At 28.4% G+C, this 23,091-nt stretch overlaps 1 protein-coding gene across 2 annotated transcripts in view; it reads left to right on the top strand.

Annotated features, from left to right (window-relative positions):
- LOC107443669 (uncharacterized) overlaps positions 1-23,091 on the top strand; it is a 243,519-nt gene that overhangs the window by 48,855 nt on the left and 171,573 nt on the right. Inside the window, exon 1 of one of the 2 annotated variants that reach the window (XM_043050220.3) lies at positions 4,591-5,227. The exons of the other annotated variant lie outside the window; for it this stretch is intronic. The gene's annotated coding sequence lies outside the window, so the exon portion shown is untranslated. Of the gene's footprint in view, positions 1-4,590; positions 5,228-23,091 lie in introns of those variants that run through there. 2 annotated transcript variants of the gene reach the window in all.

Here is a 23,091-nt window from a genome sequence, read left to right as displayed (position 1 = left end):
TACCTGCTGCACTAATTATTTTATTTTCATTTTTATCGTCACTGTTAATGTTGTATTCGTGAATTACTTAATTATCGTGAACTGCAGTTGTCATTGTTGTATTCGTAAATTTTGTAACTTCAAGATTAAGTTGTTTCTTGAACAAGCCATTGAAAATCCTGATTCAAGCCAGTGAAAATCATGAACAAGTCGATGAAAATCATGACGTCAATCGAAAAATAAAATTAATGTAAAGACTGTTTCAATAATATAACTATTTAATATGCTTTTTCCAATTAATTCCATGTTACAATAATCAAATCATGTTTTAATTTCATAAAAGGATATACTCTTTTTTGTAAATTTAAGTGACTAATTTTTTTTCTTCTTTTGCGTAGTCATAGACTATTTTCATGTAAAAATTTGTTAAAACTTTAAAAAAAAAACTTTTCAACCAATTATATAATTTTTCTAACATATAATTAAACTTACAGATGCTGGTACACTATAAAAAATTTCGAATCCAGTTATAATAAAAGTTACCAGCACTTCGGATGCTGGTGCTTCCTACCACAAAATTCATTATTACTCGAAAATTTTACGGAACAAAAAATCTGATGTGCCGCAATTTTTACAGTTATAACTGGAGTAAAATCACTCTAATTAAATAAATATTACTGTAAAAATTACTGTAAAAATGGATTTTATGGCAAAATAGACATAACGATTAAATGGATTTTCCGGATGATGCACCAAAAGTACTGATACTTAACTGCACTGATACTTGACTGTAGTGGTACTTAATACAGTAATTTGATACGGAATTTTTTACAGTGTACTCCTCTTAAATATAGAATAATTTCATGTTACAAAATTATTGTAATTGTATTATGATCATATATTTAGTAGTCATTGTTGTATTCGTGAATTTTGCATCTTCTTCATGATTGCGGTGTTAATTGAACAAGCTATTAATAATTAAACTTGTATAGATATTCCTTTACTGATGTCAATCGGAAAACAAAATTGAATAAAGTTGTTGTTGTGTCATAATAGTTTTATTCCCATTTTCTTCAAAATGAAAAGCGATTTTTTTAACGAATGCTAGTTATCGGAATATTTTATAAGCATAAAAGTATTTTAATTAAATAAAACTAATGAATAATAATAAAATAATATTTATTTAATAAAACAAAATTTAATTTAGTCATCTTATTATGAGTTAGATTATACTTCGATTAATTTTGAAAGAAAAATCCAAGGCATTGGGTAAAACATGAAAATCTGCTATTAAATCAATCTACATTTATTATTATTATCATTAATTATAATAATTGTATATACTACAGTGTATTAACATCTTTAAAAGAGTTCGCATTATAACACATGAGAAAACTAGCCATTATATATTCTACTTAAATTTTTTAAGCATGTATATTGTTTTTCATTTGTTAAATATTGCTTTGTTAAGCCTATTGCCCTAATTTATTTTACATAGTGATTAATAAAATATTATTAGCTAAATCTTCACAGAAAAATAAATTACATTGTAGAAAAATATTATTAAAGTAAAATGTCGAATGAAAATTTTAAATTAATTGATTAGCTCCTAAAATTTGATAGTTTGACTTAAAATAAGCATTTATTTATTAAGCATTCATTTTTTCATTGCATTTAAGGAATTAATTAAGTTTTCATATACCAAAATCCTATTATGATTCATTAAAGATCTTACGTCTACGTAATTTACAAAGAGAGAGTGATAACAAATTCCAGAGTTTTCCTGAAAAGTAATTCTGGTAACTTTATTTGGCATTTAAAAAAAAAAACAATTAGACATAATTTTTTATTGTTGTATATTAATGGTTATTTGATATTGATAAGCATCAAATAATCACTAATAAACAACGTATGCAGCTCATGATTATTTTATTTGATATTTATGAAAAAAATCTTTCATTTCACACCAACATTATAAACTGCTGTTTGTAGAAAATGCAACACCATGAAAGAATCATCAGAATCAAATGAAATTTAATGCAGAAACGACTTGTACTGATACAAATAAATGATGAAATTTTCAAAACAAAAGAAACAAATTAAGCGTCCGAAATCAGTATTTGGTGCAGCCACCACGCGCTGCAATAAGTGCTGCTATACGACGTGGCATGGAGTCAAGCAGATGTTGAATATCTGCTTGAGGAAGAGAATTCCATATCGCTTGTATGCGCAACCAAAGTTCGTCTTTGGAAACTGCAGGACGCGGATCACGAGTGAGACGCCGACCAACCATATCCCACACGTGCTCAATAGGCGACATATCCGGCGAATAAGCAGGCCAAGGAAGAAGTTGCATGCGTTGTGCTGAACAGAAGTCTCTAACAGTCCACGCAACATGTGGGCGTGCATTATCCTGCTGAAAGATAGCTCCAGGGATGCCTTGAAGGAAAGGAACGACTTCGGGCTGTAGCACTTCACGGACGTATCTGTTGCTATTGAGATTACCCTCAATTCGTATCAAATTGGATCGTCCATGATACGAAATCGCACCCCAGACCATAACTCCGGGTGTTCGACCACTATGTCGTTCAATAATACACTCAGGAAGGCAGCGTTGACCGGCATAACGTCTAACACGAACACGGCCATCATGGGTCCACAAATTGAAGCGTGATTCATCTGAAAAGACAACTTGGTGCCAATCAGCTCGCCAGTCTCTGTGCTCAAGAGCCCACTGCCGACGCAGCCGTCGATGATCCGCCGTGAGGGGAATCCTGTATAATGGCACCCTTGCACGCAATCCACGGCGCAGCAGACGACGACGAATTGACGAAGCTGACAATTGTACACCTGTAGCAGTAGACCAATGTGCTGCCAGCTGCCTGGAGGAAGCTGTGCGATCATTCACCGCCATGCGGAGCAGGTGTCGATCATCGCGCTCTGACGTCACCTTCTGTCGTCCAGTGCCTGTTTTTCGAGTTGTTCGGTGCTCGTCGGTCCACTGCTTCCAAACTCGCATCACTGTGGAACTGTTCCGCTGCATACGAGCTGCTATTGCGCGATAGGAAAATCCTCCTTCTCGAAGGCCGATTATCCTCCCTCGTTCAAACTCCGTAAGTTGCTTGAATTTCTTATTCTTCCGTCGTGGAGGCATACTCAGGTCTCACTAAACGTTTGCCACTAACAAATAATCATAGACTATTTTCAACGTCCCGCTACAGCACTTTATTTATACGCTTTCAGCATCAATTCAGAGGGCGCTGCGCGCGCCACGCACGCGCGATGGCTCTGAAACTTTATTAATTTGCATAATATCCTATAATTGACATTTGCTGCGAATTTCATTTGATTCTGATGATTCCTTCATGGTGTTGCATTTTCTACAAACAGCAGTTTATAAGCTTCAATTTAAGAGAAAAAATTATGATTCTGATTTGATTGTTTTAATAAAAATAAAATCTCGAGTTAAAAAATAAGGTTTGATACTTTCAAGTTTTTACAATTTATGACAATAGTTTACAACTTCTTAATATTAGTTGTAAAAGGTAATCTGAAATTAATTAAACAAATGAAAAATTTTGAGAAATCGAATTTTAAATAAACGACTTCTTAAAAATTCAATTTCTCAGGAATTTTTCTACCAATTACGCTCATATTTGCCATATAAAATTACATACTTTAAGATGATGTAGAAAAATTGTATACCTTATCTTAACTAGTTATCTCACCATTCGAAATTTTTTCGACTATTATTTAGTAATTAAGAAAAAATAATAAATATTTACTAGAAATATTTTTTGCATAGAGTTATCTTTGGGTAGACAAATTCTATATTTGTGTGCATATTGTTATTAATTCGCTTCAAAAGTTCTTGAGTTATGGTGAAATACGCAAAAAGTAAAATTAATATTAGGGTATTCAAACTATAGATCGTTCTCCTTACCATATTTTCCAAAGATTGTGGCTGATCCCTATATTTTGGGGGTCAAAAATCCAAATCCGTAAAAAAAAGGTATACTTATTCAGAGAAAGTACGTTTTTGTGTCTGATTTCGTAATTTAAAATATCGTCTGCACCAATTAATTAGCATTTTTAAGGTCACCCTCTCGAACCGTTAGGAATGAGTCCTAGAACGTGAAGATCTAAATATTAGATCAAAAGTTATGCAGGGTTGTCAGTTTTTTTCTTTTTTTTACGAACTGTGCAATCAGTTATGTTTTATATGTAAAAAAACTAGAAAAAAAATACATTAATCGTTTTAAGACTGAAGAAAATAATTATCTAAACTGTTTTAAAAATAAATTTTTTTAATATAAAATTTAATGCATAAAATACTTTGCCCACAATTTAAAAATTCCTTAAACTAAAAATCATTTGGTTTTTACGAATTTCTTCACTAAAATAAAGTGATTTTTAAAACGTCATATTTCGTGAAAAACTCAATTTTAAGATTCTCTTACGTGCACTTTCGTTTCCTCAGCAGAGCTCACTTTGCTTCCCTGCCAATCTCTACAGTTCGACCGGCAAAATCTAGATGGCGCTAAACAGCCATTACTAAAATGGTGTGTTGCCATAGCAAGCAATAAAAAAGATGATCGCACGGACGGCGCATTTCAACTCGTTTCGTTTTGAGATCAAGCCAACGGCAGATTCCGTTAGATGCGGTTATTCTTTGAATCTATTTCCTTTCTTAGTCTTTTATCTTGCCGCTATCTCTAATTGTGATTTTGTGAATTGTCATTCTTCTGGAGGTTTACTTTTTAAGATATCGTGGCAATTATCAGCTCTTCGATCCAATTTTTCCCTTCAGATAAATTTTCCAAACCGGCTATAGATTTCACGTGGTTTTAGATTGATCGGAAATATGTGACTTTTCGTCCGCGCAAATTGATTCTCTTATCGAAAATCATTCATTTAAAATTATCAGCAAAAGTTACTATAACTTTGATTTCGTCATTCATATTTGCAAAAGAAAGGTGCCCGATATGCACTAATGGACATTGAATATGAAATCATTAAAGGCTGCTGAACTTGCAGTTAAAATGGAGTTTAAAGGTTTAGTCGAATAAAAATTCGTAAATTAAATCGAAATGATTTAATCAGGGTTCGTTAACTTTTAGCGAACTATTAAGTGCAGAAATCAAGTCATGAAACTTAACACATTTGGATTACGTTTAGACAAAGATTTTGTGACTTTGCTTTTCAAGGTGCTCGCTTGGAATACATTTGCACTAGATAATCGATAAAGGTAAGCAACCACGTTTAATTACTTAGAATTGTGTATCAAAAGTATTCGTATTATATCACTACATAATTTAAATTAATATACATAGAGTTTTTATATCTGCCTTTATAAATTATTAAAATGTTAAAGCCACATTTTGGGGGAAAATTATTCCGTTTATATGTTTGTAGCTTAACATTATGATTAACCTTTTTAGGTTCTTTAAATAAAATGATGCTATATTAATGAATAAATAACCACATTTATGATTTTTTCTTAAACGAGTTCTCTGGAAGGATACAAATAGGATAATTGGGATGGAATTTTCCAATCCAGTCCAGCGGCTTTTAACGACCCACTCTTATTTTTGGCATTTTTTAAACGAAAAGAAAACATGATTTTTCACCTTTTTTTAGTTCAGGTGACAAAATTTAGAAGAATTAATAATTTCGGCCAACTCTAGCCAAGAAGAAAATCTCCAAGAAAGAGAGCGAGTCGTTGAAAGTCGTTGGATTGTAAATTAGCAATCGGGATCACGTTTCTCTTAGAAGCAGATTTGTCAGTTGGGTTCATACTTTGGACTAGATTTTACACAATTGCAGAGATCTTGAGTTTCATTTTGATAGTATGGTTTTCTCATTGGGAGAAATGGTTTCCTTGGCAAGGGGGTAATTTCAAATGTACCAAATTATCATTTCGTTAATTTTACTGATAAATAGATAAATGAATAATTCTTAATAATTTTAATTTAATAATTTTTTAATTTTTAATAATTTTTAATGATAAATAAATTTTTTTCTTTCATAAAACGATGGAAGATGCTTATTACCAAATGGAACATCTAAACTTTGCATTGTTGGTATGACAAGGTGTCACAATCAAAAATAAAAATGTATAATAAAGACACGTATTTTCTCCATTTTAGAATTACATGTCATTCCTTTTTATTTGTGTATTTAAATTTAAAACTTAGAAAATTGCCTGAATACCGCTAAATTTACTCACTTTTTATAGTCAATTAAAAATTCTAATTTCATAACATAGCAACGTACTGAATAAAATACACACGTATTAAAAAAAAACTTAATACGCAGAGTAGTATAGACAGTATTATGTTGTATGTTAACTTGTTTTGTAGAATTTTTTCGATGATTTTACTAACTTCTGCAAAACTTCAGTAAATTAAAAAGTTATAATTTTTTAAATATCCATAAATTGAAAAAACATCTACAGGAAAACAAAATATAGTCAAACAAAATGTATTGAAAAAATTAATATGTGGGGTAAAAAATTTCCGCATCGAATTGCGGTATAAAGTACAGGCTCTTTGGGTGCATCGTTCTTAAAATCCATTTTTATCTTAAGTATTATACAGTTATTTTTACAGTAATATATATACAATGAGAGTGATTCAGTAATTTTACGGTACTTATTACTGTAGAGATTACTGTATGTGAGAATATTTGCTCCATTAGTTCCGGTAAAAAGAATTTTACGGTGAAAAAGTACCTGCACCCTGAGTAGCGGTACTTTTTACCGTAAGTTGATTCTGAATTTTTTACAGTAAAGTTAAAAAAATACCATTTGATAACTGACTATGTAAAAAAAATAAACAGAAGAAAAGGTACTGAAAAAAATTAATATAAGAGGTAGTGCAGAAAATATAATGTTATAACTTAACTTCCTTAAAATTTTTATTTTTATTTTTGTGAAATTTTAAATTTTAATTTTATTTCGCTAATAGAATGATCTTTAAACTTAGAAAAACTTATAGGAACTAAAAAATAATGAAAAATAATTATTAGTCATCATTTTGTTTATACATTTATTTTTATAAATGAATAAATATTTGGTTAATTGCATTATATTATTTGCTCTTTTATTTTTAATACGTAGGAATTGCAGTAAATGACTCGTAATTTGAACTGAATTTATTTTTGCCTTAGTCTACCCACCAAACTTTGCGATAAAACAAAATATAATTCATGTTTCTAGATATTCTAATCCTGATTAATATTTTTTTCTGTTTTTTTAAAAGAAACTTTAATTTTAATTTTATAAAACTGAACTTTTTTCAGAATTATGAAAATATTGAGAGATAAAACTTTTATCCTTAACGATGCAATGGTGATAATTTTGCAGAAGATGATTAACTATTGTGGATAGATTATTTTCTAACAATGGTTACCATTGGGTTAACTGCAAAATAGAATGCAGCTTAAAATGATGGAACGAAATGGTTATTTATCGTACATGATAGGCTTTTTAATCATGGCAGCCCTTCACTGTATTTTTTTGTAATGATTCGTCGAGAATATTAGTCTTTTTTTTTTCAATTGTTGATGCAATAGGGAATTATGTACCACTTTGTGTTAAGGAAAAGGGATAATGATAACAGATTAGACACCGATATCTCATTGTGCATTAGACATTTAAGTTACTCTTCAGCTACATTGCATTTATTTTAACATGAGGTAAGGCTCATAATATTTTTTTAGTATTTCGTGTAAGAATCTTAAGCTATAAAGTGCTCTTACTCGAATTATGTGAATGTTGGATACATAGTCATGGACATCATATTATATACGCATTGAGAATTGGATGCAATGGGAATTATACTTTTTCCGATATTTATATTTTATGTTAAGGAAGAGTTAACTTTGAAAGAGAATTATAGCAAATTAGATGCCGATATCTCGTTGTGGATTGGATAATCATTTACTCTTTAGCTGCCTTACATTAGTTCAATATTTAGAGATATAGTAACGCTCATAATAGTTTTTTTTAGTTTTTCGAATAATAATCTTAAGTAATAAAATGATCTTACTCGAATGATTTGAATAGTGGATATATAGTCATGGGTATTATATACATAGTGAGATTGCGATTCAATGAGAATTATCATTTTTCTGATTTTTACTTCGTGTACTTGAACTTTTAGTCGACTATTTTAATTATTCGATTAATCTTATTTTAGTCTCATTTGTATTTAATGTGGTTTTTCATATTTTTACCATTTGATTTTACCTTACCTTACTTTTATATGTTTTTACCTGTATTTTTGACACTTTTATTGTTGGTTGATTTTATTCACTTGGATGTTTTAAGCACTTTTAATTTTTATTCTGTTCTATTTTTATTTATTTTTTCGATTTTGGGATTTTTTCTATGTGTATCAATCTTTTTAGTTTTGATTTTACTTTTCTGTAGTTTTGTAGTGTTTAGTTCACGTGACAACGAGTGAAGCCCTTATCCGCAAATTCCTTCAGGGGTAGGTCGGTTACTATTAGTCTTTTACTTTTTGTGAACATTAAAAGAGAATAATTACAAATTAGACGGCGATATCTTGTTGTACATTAGAGATTTATGTCGTTCTTTAACTGCATTATATTTAGTTCAATACTTAAAGACGTGGTAACACTAATAAAACTTTTTTTTGTAGTTCAAATAATAGTCTCAAATAATAAAATGATCCTACTTGCGTGATTTGAATGTTGTATGTATAGTCATTGGCATTATACACATAGTGAGAATTGGATACAATGAGAATTATATTCTTTCTGATCTTTACATTTTGTTTTAAGGAAGAGTCAACTTTAAAAGAGAATTAAGTAGCAAATTAGACATCGATATTTCGTTGTGCATCGGATATTTACATTGCGTTGTAGCTGCATCTGATTAGTTAATATTTATGGGCATAGTAACCCTTATAATAACATTTTTTTGTATTTTAAATAATAATATCAAATAAAAATAACCTTACTTGAATGATTTGAATTTTGGATGCATAGTCATTGTTATTGAATGTATAGTTAGAATTGGATACAGTTTAAATTATACTCTTCCTGTTCTTTACATTTTATGTTAAGAAAGAATTAACTCTGCAAGAGAAAATAAATTCGATACCGATACCTTGGTGTGCATCAAAAATTTACGTCGTTCTTTATCTGCATTGCATTAGTTCAGCATTTTAAAATTTAAAAAAAAAACTCATAAAATTTTTTTTAGTATTTAGAATAATAATTTAAAATAATAAAATGATATTACACGAATGATTCGAATGTTAAATAAACAGTCAGATGCATTACACATGTATAGTGAGAATTGGATACAATGAAAAATAGACTCTTTCTGTTCTTTGCACTTTGTCTTAAGGAAGATTTAATTTTCAAAGAGAAAAATACCAAATTCGACTCATATGCAATGTGCATCGGAGATTTACGTTGCTCTTTAGCTGTAAAACATTAGTTCAATATTTAAAGACCTGGTGACGCTTATCGTAACTTTTATTTTTGCATTTAGAGTAATAATCTCGAATAACAAAATGACTTTACTCGAATATTTAAATACTGATAGTCCTGGAGATTATATGTATGGGGAAATTTAGATACATAGGGAATTATACTCTTTCTGATCTTTGCATTTTGTTTTAAGGAAGAGTTAACTTTCAAGGAGAATAATTATATATTTGACGCCGATATCTCGTTGTGCATCTGAGATTTACGTTGCTCTTTAGTTGCATTACTTTAGTTCAATATTTAGAGATATGGTCATTCATAATAATTTTTTTTGTATTTCGAATAATAATCTCGTATATAGTCATTCATATAATCAGTCTCATATATAGTCAATAATATAGTCATGGGCATTATATACAGGGTGAGAATTGACTACAATGATGAGAATTATACTCTTTGTGATTTTTACATTTTATGTTAAGAAAGAATTAACTTTAAAAGAGAATAATTATGAATTAGACGCCGATATCTCGTTTTATGTAGGAAATTTTCGTTATTCTTTTGCTTTTTACATTAGTTCATTATTTTAAGATATTGTAACGCTCATGATATTTTTTTTATTTCGAATAATAGTTTTTAGCAAATAAAATAAACTTACTCGAGCGATTTGAGTGTTGGATATATAGCCATGCACTCTATCTATGCATAGTAAGAATTGGAGAAAATGAGAGCTTTATTTTTTCCAATAAGTAAGCAATTAATTGATATTTTTTAGTATAAAAAATATTTAGTTTCAATATCATTAATATTTAATGTGTATTATGAAATATCGGGCTTTTCTATAGTGTTAAAAACCAATTTTGTTCCATACGTTTATGCCTCTATGTTTTCATCAAATCAAGGAAATAATCTGTTTCAAAACCAAAAAAAATTGAAAAACTAAAATGAGTTTAATTATCACTTGTTCTTAAATTGTGTAGGATGCGAACTTCCTGTCTTTATTAAAACTTTTTTTCTTCAAATAATTTTCTTTTTAAAAATTGTTTTATTTAAAAATATTTTCATAATATAACAGAAGTGCTGTAAAATTTTTAGAGATTTAATATTATACGTATTGTGAAGAATAAGTTTTTTTTAACACTGTTTTCAACGTATCAGAGCACGAATTTAAAAGTGGGTATGTTTACCAAATGAACTTTGTCAAAAGCCTTGAACTATTGAATTTAGCTTAAAAAAATGCACTTGGATCATTGTTGTTGAAAATATGAACGGGGAGCTTAGGAGAAAGCAAAATTTGTGGAAAGTTTTAACGAAAAATAAGTTATTACTCGAAAAAGAGCAATTAGAAACAAACTACGAACACTAATTAGCAAAATTAAAATTAATATTAAAGGAAAAAAAACTATCATAAGTCACTTTTCAGTAGATATTTATATATATCACTTATATATCGCTTATATATATTATTATAATATATACATCATTTTTCAATTGATATTTAATAAAAAATAATTATTATGAAAAAAAAACAAATTATATCCTGCATCATACTAAAAAAGAGATTGCTTCCATAAGACCTTTTTTTAAAATACAATTTCATATTTATACTAAACATTTACCGAATACTCGATAATCAATTTATATGCAATGCACTTTTATCTCTAAAAGTACTGTTGCTTATCATTGAGTTTAAAAAAAAAGTGCTTTCATATTTTAAAATTTTTTTATCTCATTATTACAATCTATTTAACTTTATTAACTTTTATTATTTTGCAACTTTTTAATAAAAATAAAAGAAATTTTTTCTATTAATAAGTAATAACATTGATTCTATATCGCAACCAGATTTTTTCGATAGATAAACAAATATGTTTTCCCTTTTTGAACATTAAGTTCGAGCTTTTAAAAGTAGTTGTAGTACTTACGATCAAAAATAGCGATAGAGCAAAAACGTGTTGCCACTTTCATGCAAACAGTTTGGAAATAGCTTCATTAACTCACTTCTTTCTGTATACATGCATAATTTTATGCTAATACAGTGTTTCCTCTCAGACTAAAGCATCTGTGAGACCCTTATTACATTTTAGTTAAGTCTCTATTTATTTAGTATTCTTAGTTTTAGGGCTTTTAGTAGTGAGAGAAGTTTCTTTTTCCCTAAGTGCCATTTTTATTTCAGTTATGCTCATTTATTTTTATTTAGACAGAATAATTTACGAACGTGAATATGTAATCTAGTTTATAGTTTTGAAAGAGACGTAATGTAATTGGTAACGATTTTACGTTTATTTGAATATTTATTATGATATCAGAGTTGCATGGTAGGCTTTTTTATTCTGTTAAAAATGTATGACTTTTTGTTTCTTAAAATTAGTGAGGGAAATTCGGAAATATACTTTTGTTAATTTAAAGCGTTACTACCGGAACACAAACATAAATTTTAAATCATATTTATATTCTATGTATTTTTTACATGTTTATGTTATATTTTACGTATTTCTTACATTCCTTTAAATGTTATGAATAATTGTTTGCCTTGACATTTTAAAATTACTCCTGACACGAGAAATGTGTATTGAAATATACAACTGTTTTTTCTCACCACATTTTCAAAGTTTTGAATATTTCTCGGTGTCGTAGTTCTCAGGAAAAATCACAATTATTTTGACTTAAATTAATATTTTCACCCGAGAATTATACTAGCAAATGTATAGAATAATATGTCGCTTTGAAAATACAAAAAAACATTTCACATTTTATGTAATCTAGTTCTTTTTTCATAGAAAACCGCATATACTTCACATGTCTACTTATCTGTCAATTTTCCATTATTTTTCATTGTTTTGTAAAGAAGAATAGAGGTATTCAGGCTCAAATGTAACTATTGAACTTATTACAACCAGTAAAATTTACACGGAGCAAAACATTCTGGTGAAAGTACCGTACTGTATAGTAATGACATTTCTGGTAATAAAAAGCATAATCGTGTTCAATAAAACCAAAACATACCGTATTTAAACCATTTATACAATAACTTTTCAAATATCATAACGGTTCACTAGAAATTTAGGTTTTCAAAATTATTGTTCTTATTACCACATATTTAGTTAAAAATACAAAGCTGAAATAACTGAATAAATAGTTTTTAGGCCATGATCTAAAGTATCATGATAAAATCACCATATTTTGTCACTTTTGCCAAATTTTATAGCATTTTAAAAAACCATATTTTATTTTAATTTTACCTTTTGGTGTTTCTATAGAATTTTCCATTTCTGGTTGTTTTGATCATATCTTTTTATGAGAATTTAAAGCTAATTAAGAAAAGCTAAAAAGTTATTGTATAATAAATAGCTTTTAAATATTTATGTAAGGTAATTATTGATTTTTAAATCATGCTGTGTTCTTTTTTTTACTTCACAACTGCGTTTTTATACAAATTGTATTCTTAAACGTTTTACATGAGTTTAAGCTATTTTCCTAATGCAAATCAAATAACCTATTCAAATAACAAATAGAAACATTGGATGAAACTATTCAAAACCAACTATTCAAAAACATTCGATGAAAAGAGTGACTTTTCAAAACTATTACTAGATCGTAAATTAAATTGGCTTTCTTCCAAAGGAAAAAAAAACGAATATCTTGTGCGTGACTGAGCGTCAAGCAATCATATGGTTCATTGACTGTCACTTTGTACCAACGACATGTAAAAAAAAGAAAAGAAAGAAAGAAAGAAATCATGTAAATAATGTGAAAAAGAAAGGAAATAATCTGCAAAAAATTGATAAATATTCTAAATGAAACAGATGTAAGCGGTGAGAGAGAGTAAAAATACCTATACAACAAAATGCATTATATAAAGATTTGTTAATTTTACACTGACAGAATTTTCATTCTAAAAATGCGGTAAAATAAACAGTAGCAGTCTGTATGGTAAAACTGTAAAAACTATGGCTATATAGGAAAATTTCCTCACCTTCACGGTATTGGAACAGTTTACAACTGGTATGGTTAGAAAACCTTAAATACAGAAATACGGTTCTGTAACCATTTACAACCATTATCAAAATCATGAAAATGAAATTTAACTGGAAATTGGAGTTAGGTTACGTTAGGGATTCAATTAGGTAGTAGACTCCGGTGTTGGTTTGTGGTTGAGTCGTGTTTCGTTAAGTGGACCGTGAAATGCGGCTTAATTAGTTTATCTAGTGGTGCAATCTATTGTGTGAGGTGGGAAACAATATATTTGACCTAAGCAACTCTGATTTTGTATTCCAATAACACTGGACATTGGAAACTCTTCATGTGTTCTGGTGTCAATCTAGGAGTTGAACAATTGTTCAGTCCGAAGATTCGATTGATAGATTATTCTTCTCTGACAAAGTATGAACCCAGCTGAAAGGGACTAGGTGGCTTCATAAGTTGGGCCTAGTTGGCACGAATAAATTTTTGGTACTTCAACAGTATTAGGGGAAAACAGCCATCTATTTTATGGTTATTTGACTGCTTTTATTGAATATGGTAAAACGGCAATTAAATAAACTGTTATTTAACCAATATTTTTGTAAAAAAATTTAACAGTGCTAAAATCAGGTTTTATTTTTTCTAAACTTATTTTATACTTTAAATAAAACGAAAAATTCAATCTTTCCTTAAATTTATATACATTTGTTTTAAAAAAAAGATCAATAATTTTTATTATTAAGTTTTTAATTCGACATTTAATTATAATACAATAATATGTTTTCCAAATTGCATAAGAAAAAATCGTGGCGATGTAAGGTAAGCAAAAAAATATACATTTTAATGGGAAAAAACAGAAGATCAAATATATATATAATTCAATCACATTCTGAAATAAACTCTGTTATATATTAGGCGTCGAACACCTTAAAAAATTATGAATAGAGCTACGGTAAAAAGCACTAGCACTCTGAGTTCAGCATCCGTAAAATCCATTTTTTGCCGTAAAATTGAAAACCTAATTTTTGCAGTAATATTTAATTACATACAGGTAAATATTATTCTATAAAAATTACGGCATATCAGATCTTTTGCTCCGTAAAAGTTCACGATAAGCAGTGCTGGCATCTTGTGCAACGGTTTTTTTTTTTTACCGTAATTCAATCCAGAAGGTTTGACAGTATAATAAAAAAATAATATATACAGTGTAATAAAAATAGCGTAAAAAGTAAAATGTAATAAATCAAGCGCAAAAGTAGCATAAGCCTAAAATTTATAATGCAATAAAACAATTAAATTAAATAATTAAATATATACATAGAAACCAATAAAAAAATGAATTTTTTGGATAAAAAAAATTCGAATTGTACTTAAAGTACATAAATTTTGAAAGAGATAACCGATAAGAAATACTGTACGGCATTTATATCATTTGTTCTATTTCAATTTAAATATTTTTAATTATTTTAAAAACATACACCTATATATATATATATATATATATATATATATATATATATATATATATATATATATATATATATATATATATATATATATATATATATATATATATATATATATATATATATATATATATATATATATATATATATATATATATATATATATATATATATATATATATATATATATATATATATATATATATATATATATATATATATATATATATATATGTGTGTGTATATATATATATTATATCTGATACACCTATTTTTATACATTTTCTCGTATTTTTCTTATAAATTCACCTGAAATATATTATTAGCGTTTAGGTTTTGCATTTTACATTATCTTTACGGTAAATGTAAATAAACTAGCCTTCCTTCCTTCCTTGTTGCAATCTCAAATCTTCGAATCGCTTAGGAATCCTTTTTGGATTGCTTAGCAATTCAAGCTCGCTTCGTACAATAATTGGATACCTATGCATTTTAGTCTAATTTCTTATACATTTTAGTTTACAATGTGTTTCTAAAAATATGCAATGCATGCATCTTGTGAAAACCTTGATTTATAAACAGATTTTCAACAGTAATACTAGACCAAAGAGGGTTGATAATAAATCTGAACATATTTTCAAATGAAATCAATTAACATCGATAATCATTTCCTAAAACAACGAAAGTTTTGTTAGGGGAGAAAAAAAGCTCCCTAATTAGGTGTAAAGTATCCGGGATTTGTATCTTTACCCGTAACCCTTTGATGAAATTAGTTATTGGAATCGGGGACCGGAAAAATCTCCCGTTTATTAACTAATTAAATCTTATTAAGCATGCTGGAAGAGAATCTCCCCAATAAACGCTGTGTGGAGAATTATGAATCTAAAAATAGAATTTTGTTCTCCTTGTACTAGAATGTGATCGATACAGTTTAACGATACCGAACTCTAATGAGCTGTTTCTTATCGATTTTCTTATGGAATTAGTTTTTTTAGTTTTTTTTATTAGTTCTTTTTTTAAGAAAAGGTGATGAAGTTAAAACAATTTGTTAAAATATTGCTACATGACTAATTTATAATGAGATGTATTTTAAAAAGGTTTAAGTTGTTAATTTATGTTTACACTCTTTGATTTGATGTCTAAACGTGACTATCTGTTATATTGTTTAATTGGTACGATTAACGATATTATAAATTTATTGAAACTGCGCTTTATTTGTTTTAATTTGCCGTGAAAACAAAATTTGTTACCAAATCAGCATTATCGAGGATTTTATTTTGGTCAGATAAACGTCATAAGAAAAAAAAATAGATAACTCAGAAATAAAGAATGGTCTAATCTACTAGAATATTGTAATATTTGTAGTGCTTCTGGATCTATGGGAACGCAAAAATCTCAGTACTGATTTTGGTAAAATAATGTTTTGATATTATTTGATAAAATTTGGTAATTTTATGATGATACTTTAGATCCTTACATAAAATCCATTTATTCTGTTAAATTTAATTTTCTATTTCGTATCCTTTACTATATGTGTAGTAATAAGAGCTATAATTTTAATAGCCACATGAAACCGTTAACTATGCGAACGGAAAAACTGCCAAATAAATGGTTTAATACCGTATACTTTAGTTTTCTAATGTATTATGCTTTTTTTTTCTTTAACCAGAAATGACATTACCATTCAGAACGGTAATTTTACCAGAGTTTTTTTCTTCGCTTCCGTATAAAACAGTAACTCTGACTTTTTATAAGACTCAAGTCTGAGATATTTCATTGAGTATGCTAAGAAAGAATAGACTTTAACTGAACTATTTAATTTATTAGCCTTCTAAAAACCATTGTTAATTTAAAATGCTTACTACGTTAAATTTTACCATATTCTGGTAGTTTTGACTATACTTTTCCTTCCTCAGCTCTGGAAATATCATTTTTAATTTCAAACGATTTCCAATTAATAAACTCTTTTTTTAATGTTAAATAATAAATATATGTGATTTAGTTTTCCATTTTTTCAATTATTTAAATAAATGACAATATTTTAAACTTTATTTCCTTTGGGAAACAGTAAAAAATTCCAGACTAAATTTAGGAACGATGCACTTTAGGTGCATCATTTGTAAAATCCATTTGAGGTAAATTCCATTTTTACCGTAAAATATTAAACCGTAATTTTTACAGTAGTATTTATTTAATTAGAATGATTCAGGGGTTTTACTGTAATCATTGCAATAAAAGCTATGGTATATAAAATTTTTTGTTCCGTAACGTGTTGCAGTAAAAATGGATTTTACTGTAAAGAGTATCAACACCCTGAATGATTGTATTTTTTACCGCAGTTTGATCCGGAATTTTTTTTCAGCGTAAACGCATATTTATCATTATAATTCTACAAATTTTAACTTTTAACACAGACTCGTGGTAGATTAAAAACGTTGGACACTATAAAATTGTAAAAACTAGTATAGAGACATACATTTAGATACAAGAAAGTACGTATTGTGAAATAAGTGTATGTTCACATGTTCACCCTACGAACATTTACCTGATTAAAAATATTGTTTTTTAATATCAAAATTTTAGAAAATTTTCCTCTCAATCTTTTTAAACAAAATGCGTCATATTGATAATTTAAGCTCTTTCCAGCTTATATTGCAAAAAATAAAAAAAAAACTTGTGTTATTTTATCAAAAGTAAAGAAAAATTATCAAATAAAAGAAAACGATTTTTGCGCTGACATTTTTAAGTTTAATTCTCTATCGTATTCTTAATTTCTTTCCAGGAATATTTATGAATGACAATTATTCAGATGAATAAATAAGTATTAAAATATTATAATTCCTTAAATTAAATATAAAATATTCTTGCACTAGATGTTATGGTAAAAACAAGATCATAGCGGGTTTAATAAGCTATTTTTAATCCACTTAACTCCTGATGAGATTTAAAAGATATAATTGCTACAAAGATAATTACGTATAGAAAAATAATGTACATTTACATAGACTATAAGAACAAAGAAAACGGATTGCTTTAAAAGCGCTAATTTGAAGACGGTTGTAGTCATTTCCGTAATTAGAAAACGATTTAAAACCAAAAGAATAAAAAAGATTAAATTTTGTTTTACGAGGCTTTTTCCTTTAGCAAACGATTCTCGTTGCATAATTTGAACATAATCATCGATATAATTCAACCAGAAAAAAATCGATTTCTGTTTCTCAAGGGAAAAAGGCGAAACGTTGTAACTGCATTTCAAGACGCTCTTTTCTCCTGGTGATCCTATTTTTTCCAGGAAACTTCTAGGAGATGGAAAAAATCTGCTTCTTTCGTTGCGTATTTTATTGCTTTCTTCCTTTACTTCGCATTTATTTTTGGCATCAGATATAGCTACCTGCGTTGAATAAAAATTCGAAGATTTTAGGAGTCAGAATACGATCTGTATTGATCTATGTTTAATAAATAATGAAAAGAAATTCTCTGAAATCCAATAATATATGCATAGTTAAATTAAAATTTCTATTTTAAACTTTGAGTCAATATGTTTGCTGGGATTATGATAATATTTTGTATCTTTTAAAACTGTTCTTTAAAGAAGATATTACATAATATATGTCGTACACTTGAATGAAAATGGAAGGTAGGATTTGTAAATTGCTTTCAGTTAAATAAATGCACTTTAAATTAGTTAGAAGTTTAAATTATGTCCTTGCAAATATGTTTATACTAAGCATACTGAATGGAATTATGTTTGAGCAGCTTCATAAAAGACATAAATAGTGCAAGGATCTATATTTGAATAACAGTAGGACTGTAATTATGTTTAAATGTTACCCTAAAAAACGATTTTACTATAGAGGCGGAACCAGTATTGAACCATATTTATATAACCTAAATGATTTCTGATTTTTTGGTCAACGAGACCAAGCGGGGTGGATTTTTTCAATTCTATAATTAAATGCTAGAAGGTACCTATAAACCGTTATTTATCGTTGAGTACAACAAAAATGAAAGCTCCCGAGGTGTACTACACAAATGCATATTTGTTACAATGTGCATCTCAGGAATTCGATGGTCTTTTAAATAATGATAAAAAGGCTAAATTTATAATACTATTTACTTTAGAAGCATAAAGGTTTATTACTTTTATTAGTAAAAGATTTATTATTTTTGACTTTTAGTGCGTTAGCATCAACTACTATTAACTTTAAGAGCATAAGATCTTACAACTAGTAAATTTATGAGTATAAGGTTTTACTACTAATAACTTCAAAAGCTCAACCGTAAACGCATAGAACTTTACTACTATTAACTTTAAGAGCAGAAGGTCTTACTACTAATAATTTTCCCAGCATAAGGCTTTACAAGGATTTACTTTAAGAGTAAAGAGATTCGGAGTAAATTTTTTACTTTCAGAGCATAAGGATTAGCTACTATTAACTTTAAGAGCCTAAGGTCTTACTACTAGTAAATTTATGAGTATAAGGTTTTACTACTAGTAACTTCAAAAGCTCAACAGCAAGGACATAAGACTTTACTACTAATAACTTTAGGCGCAAAAGGCCTTACTACTAATAACTTTACCACAATAAGGCTTTACAAAAGGTTACTTTAAGAGTAAAGGTATTAAAAGTCATTTTGTTAGCGTAAAATTTTACTAACTTTAAGAGTATACTAAGGCTTTTCTACCATTAACTTGAAAAACTTAACTTTAAGATCCCAAAACGTAACTAACTTTAAGAGCATAATGAGGTTTTACTACTATTATGGTGCATACCTTACGTATAAATAAGATTTTCAATACAGGTTCAGTAAAATTAAATAGTTTTAAGAAAACAGTACAGTTATCCTTAAAACAGACAAAAATATTAAAGAAAAGCATAATAAAAAAATATTAAATACAAAAGAAAAAGTTCGTAAGTCATAAATGTTAAAGCAAATAAATTAATTTCAAAATTTTAAACAACGGTATTTTTTTAAAAAAACCCTTTTTTTCTGTAGCAAACTATAATTTTTCAAAAATAAATTATTCTGCACCTTTCATTGTTTAGAATTAATAGTAATAAAATTCCTGCTTACAATTCTAAATTCGAGAATGCAAATATTAATAAACATTTCCTTTTTGAAAAGTAAAAGTGTTTTCGAGAGGGTCACTTAAGCATTCTCTACTAATTACTTTGAAGAGGCTATCCTTAAGCCAAGCCTTGTTAATGAATTCCAGAAAGGGGAAAACTTTTTGTTTCCGCTTTTTGGATTAATGGAATTTACTATTTTAGAACCGAATGCAAATTTTCCTTTGAAGGCAGAGAATGCTTTTCGAACGAAAAAAAATATACCAACAGATTTACGTTCTTAGTGCCGGAGGAGACCCATTTTCCGATTAATTATCGTTAACGTAAAATTTAATAAGCTCTCTCCGAAATTGAATACAACTTCTTTTTAATTGGATATATACTTGGAAGGTCGGTCCTTTTATCCTTTTGTTGTTGCCAAAAGAAAATAGAAATTTTTCGATTTACTTCCCTTTTATCATTCTCTTAATTTTCGGGAAGATGAGAGTTGAGTGTGTTAATTGTGAGTTTTGTTTCTGTTTCATATTTATAGTGCATGCTGGGTAATAAAGTTTATCAGTTATCGGGTTTACTTAATGACCATCTGCTTGAAATTTTGTTTGAAAAAAGTTACGGATATGACTGAAATAAGAATAAGTTTTATTGTAGGAGTGTAAATCTTTACCTGATTTTCCTTTCGAAAATAGATTTTATTAACTTAAGGATTTTTATAATTGTCTTGTTAGTGTATAATTAATTAAATTGAGTTTAAATAATTAAGTTAGTGCAACTAAAGGTTATTTAACACAGTGAGGTGATTTTTTTTCCATTTAAAATTTCCATTTGTAATTCAAAAGCGTTAAAAACATTTGCCTAAGTTTAAATCAATTATTAAATTAAGAAAAAAAAAGTACAGCTACTTTATAATCATTCGATACATTATTGGTCATTTATTTTATTGAATAGTTTCAAGCATAAAAATATTTAGATAGTAAATCTGATGAATGGAGCAAGTTTTTTCTCACGCGCAACTTTGATTGACCACCGAGAAAAAAATGTCTTCAAAACGACCAGAATATGGTATAATTTACCGTTTTTCTTGTTCCACGAAAACACCAAAGAGCTAGTTAATTCTTCCCAATGTGCTTTGGTATTGACTTTGGAGTCCCGCAGTGGACTGATCGTTAAGACACTGTTCCCAGCAGATCACCGAAGTCAAGCATCACTGGCTGCGGTCAGTGTGCGGGTGGGTGACCATTTGGATCAGTCTGCCTAGGGACCGAGGGAGTGCGGTATTGGTCCTCGTTAAACTGCGCTACCGTAAAGTGCTCGACTTCGCATGCGGGTCGTCGGGCTACCGAAGCGGGTGTGCCATCCCCTCTGCAGAGGATAAAAATTGTGATGGCATGTCTTCGGATCATCCTCAGGGATGTTTCCCAGACCGTCGCCAATAGACCATTGTGCAGCCCTAGTGTGACGTAAATGAACTACAACAATTGATTTTGGTAAAATTAATAATAAAATACAGCGTTTTAATATGTGATAGAATTCGGTAAATGTCACAAAATTTAGTATTTTTATCATAATACCTTAGAACATGACATAAAAAAAATTTGTTCGGTTAAATTTATTTTTCAGTTTTATATTTTTTACTAAATGCTTGGTAAAAAGAACTATAATTTTGAAAACCAGAATTTCCGGTAAACCATTATCACATGATTGGGGAAAATACCAAACGATATAGTTTAAAGTAATAATATTTCCATTTTATTTCCAGAATTGTGTTTCCTTTTTTTTACCAGAAATGTCATTGCCATACAGTACGATAATTTTACCCGAACATTTTTTCTCATTGTCCTAAGACATTAGAGTTATGTTACATAAAGCTTTTCATACCAATGAAGAAAATATAATTTCTTTGACCATTTGTTCTGTTCTATACGTCGAATTTATTTAATAGTTTTATAAAACAGAATTTCCATGATTCTGTCATTTTATTCAGTATTGCTTATTTAAAGAAAAAAATTTCAGAAAACTCTGATATATACCTTATAGATACCAGTTGTATAAGATCTTGGATGTATATTTGGAAGGTCGGTCCTTTTATCCTTTCGTTGTTGTTAAAGAAAAGATAGTTCTATTTTCTCTTTCCTTTTATCATTCTCCTAGCGTTCGATAACAGTGTTAAATGTGAGTTCTGTTTCATATTTCTGTTGCATGCTGGGTAATAAAGCTTTACCGCAATTGTTTTACCGTTATCTTACCGTTATAAAATGAGTTTTATTTTGAGAGTGTTTGTGTATTTCAAGCCAGTCTTAACAAGATTTGTGTTCAAAATTGGATTTTGAACATTAAGTATAGAATTGATTTTTTTTCCAGTCATATGAGTTCTAATAAATAAATAAATTTAGAGTAACTAAAACGATTTTGCTTTATCTTAAGGAGCAAAGCATTCTTAAAAATAATTTTCATTGTAAGTTTATTATGAACATTCAATTATGTTTTATATATCTTTAATTCCATAACTCTATCTCCATCTTTAATTCCACATTTTATTAACCAAATATTGCATTGAATAATTCTCGATGTATAAATAATTTGCATTGCAAATATATAAATGGAGAAATAAATGATTAGAGAAAGGCCTTTTCGAAACAAAATTTCGATTGTTCCATGGCGTTGAAGTGCTTTATTTCGTTAAAGTTTAATACACAAAAGCAGACAACTTAATTCCTGTATCTTTCATACATCTATAATTGGTTTTATAATAGTGTAGAACAAATAAATTCCATAGTGTTTAATTCTGTTCAAGATCATTTATTGAAAGAATTACTTACATAAACTTCTTGAATGTATCTTTTAAACACACAATGTATGAAATATTTAATATATCGAAATGCTTTATTGTGAAGTATTTTTGAACAAATTAAATACGTAAAGCCAATCGAATTTTTATGCTTCTCACTTTGTTTATTACTAATTAATAAATTTATTACGCATTTTTGATGTTACCCTTTGACAGTTTTCGTTTACAATAACGAATTACCAAGTTGTTCTAATTTAATCTTTATAATAAATTATAATAAATTTGACACCCCTCTTCCCCTCCCTCTTCAAAAAAAATCTAAGGAATCGGATGATTTGCATTTAGCAGATAAGAGAGAGATTTTAATAAT

The sequence above is a fragment of the Parasteatoda tepidariorum genome, chromosome 4, assembly GCF_982258835.1.
Source record: "Parasteatoda tepidariorum strain Cologne lab strain chromosome 4, Ptep-v5.0, whole genome shotgun sequence".
NCBI lineage: Eukaryota > Metazoa > Arthropoda > Arachnida > Araneae > Theridiidae > Parasteatoda > Parasteatoda tepidariorum.
This window is presented reverse-complemented; position numbering and strand designations above follow the sequence as displayed.